Source organism: Zonotrichia albicollis, chromosome 3 (genome assembly GCF_047830755.1).
Source record: "Zonotrichia albicollis isolate bZonAlb1 chromosome 3, bZonAlb1.hap1, whole genome shotgun sequence".
Taxonomy (NCBI): Eukaryota; Metazoa; Chordata; class Aves; order Passeriformes; family Passerellidae; genus Zonotrichia; species Zonotrichia albicollis.
Window position 1 is genome coordinate 23744161 of NC_133821.1, and position 2301 is coordinate 23746461.

Here is a 2301-nt window from a genome sequence, read left to right on the forward strand (position 1 = left end):
CTCTGGTACATTCTGTGATTTCTCAGGCTGTTATTTTTTGCACTGTTATGGTGAAACTGTCTGCTAAAATCCCAGGGCCCTATCACACAAAACTAATTTACTAGAAATGTCATCCGGCACGTAAGCATTTTTGTCCATAGCAGAAATTTCAGTGGTGTATTTGGAAAGAAGTGCCAAGAAAAGAAAGCTTGGTGCTCACAGATGGCATGTTCCTCATTGACTGTTTCAACCACAAGAAATGTGTGCACAGCTCCAGCCCTGTGGGCTGTGTGCTCTCAGAGTTGCAAGGGTTTGTGTTTTTTTTGTTGGTTTTTTTTTTGTTGTTGTTTTTTTTTTGTTAAAAATAAAAATAGGTACAAGTATAAGAAATACTGAAAGGAAAATACAAACGAAAAAACAAAGACCAAAGAGAAAACAAGAAGGTGAGAAACACAGCAAGCTGAGTTAAATCAGATGTGTGTGCTTGCAGAGGAGAGGATGAGACGAGCTATCTGAGAGATGCAAATTCAGATCATGCCAGGCAGAAATGGGAAACTGAACCTCCTCCAACTTCTTGGAGAAGTGCCTTTATTACTGTGGTTCAGGATAACTGAAAATGAGTAAACAGCATTACTCACCATTAGCTTTCCTTCCTAGCTCAGAAAACTCACAAGCACCATTTCAGATTGATCAACGTTAGATCTGATACAAGTGGGGAGGGTTTACTTTTTCCCCACACACACAGCAAAGGAAGAAGAAAATAATATTTTCTTTGGCTGTCTTCTGAATTATTTCCCTCCCTCTTATTTGGCTGCTCGACTGAAAAAGCAATCCTATACCCATTCTCCATTGATCTACTTCCAGCAGGGCTCCACTCCACATCCCTCTGGCTTTGGCAGCCACAGAAATGAATTCAGCTAGGAAGTCCTGTAAGCCACTTACTACACTGTGAGTTTTCTCACTCTGCTACCACTAAAGAGGAAGCCTTCCTTCTCTTGGACTAAGTGGCAACACACAGACTGTGTTTTGCAAGGTGGCTTGGGTAGAAAATTGGCCAAGATGGGTAGAAAATTGGCCAAGAGGCTGCACTCAGAGGGTCGTGACCAATGTTTTCAACTCAGGGTGGCAGCCTGTTGCTAGTGGGGTCTCCCTGAGATTGCCACTGGGCTCTACACTCTTCATCTTCACAAGGATTTGGGTGATGGATTTGAAAGCACCTTCATCCAGGCTGCTGATACCACTTAACAGGGCGATGAGAACAACCTGCCCTGTGAGGAAAGACCGAAGGAGTTACATCTTATCTCCCTGGAGGACAGAAGGCTTGGAGGCTGGAGGCTAATCTCAATATACCAGCGTGCTACAAAAGGGTGGAGGCTCTCCTCACAAAGGACCGCATAGAGAAAACAAGGCACAACATAAATTTCTTTATGGTGAGAACAACCAATGACTGAAACACGGGGATGTGCTGGTATGGTCCCTGTCACCCTAGGGAGGTTTCCAAGCTGTCAGGGTGCTCTATAATCCCATCTAGTTTCCCTCCCACAGAGGTGGGACCAATGATCTTGCCAGCTCCCTTCCAGCCTGGGCTGTTCCATGGCTCTGATTCTGTGCAGACAGGCAGGGGCTCCTGTGGCCACCTTCACCAGCATCGCCCTGAGGAAGGAACCAGCCCAGCCCCACCATTTGCCAGCAAGCAGACGTGAATGTACTACAGTGCCAGCTGCGCAGACGGCTCCAGCCCACCGAGCTCGCAGGGACCGCACCGAGGCCGCTGCTGCTTCTCACCCGCTGGACACCGGCCCCCATCGGCCCACGTGAACCGGCACCGGCTCCTTGCTCGGGGCCGAGGGCAGGTGTGGGTGGTGAGGAGCGGTCCCACGGCTCACCGAGGCCTCCGTGACCTTGCTAACTCACGGCTGCCGTGGACCCGCAGCCGGGACACACCGGCCGCGCCGCTGGGGCGGACAGCAGCGCCGGGGTCCGCGTCCCGCGCTGCCCCATCAGCCGGTGGCTCTAGGAAGGAGACAAAGGCGGCGGGGACAGCCGGAGGCGCTGATCGGCAAGAAGAGGCCCCGGGGCCGAGGGCGCAGGGCGGGCGCTGCGGGATCCTCCGAGCATCTCCCGCCGCCTCCCCCCGAGCCCTCAGGCACCGCTGCGAGGGGGCGGGGCCGAGGCTGCCCCACAGCACGATGACGGGCACGCTCCCCGCCCAATTGAACCGCTTTGTTGCCTGATGGACATGCATATTGACTAATCATCCTGGCCCTCCCGTTCCCTCCTCGGCTTAGAGCCAATCGCGGCGCCTGCGACGGGCGGGGAGGC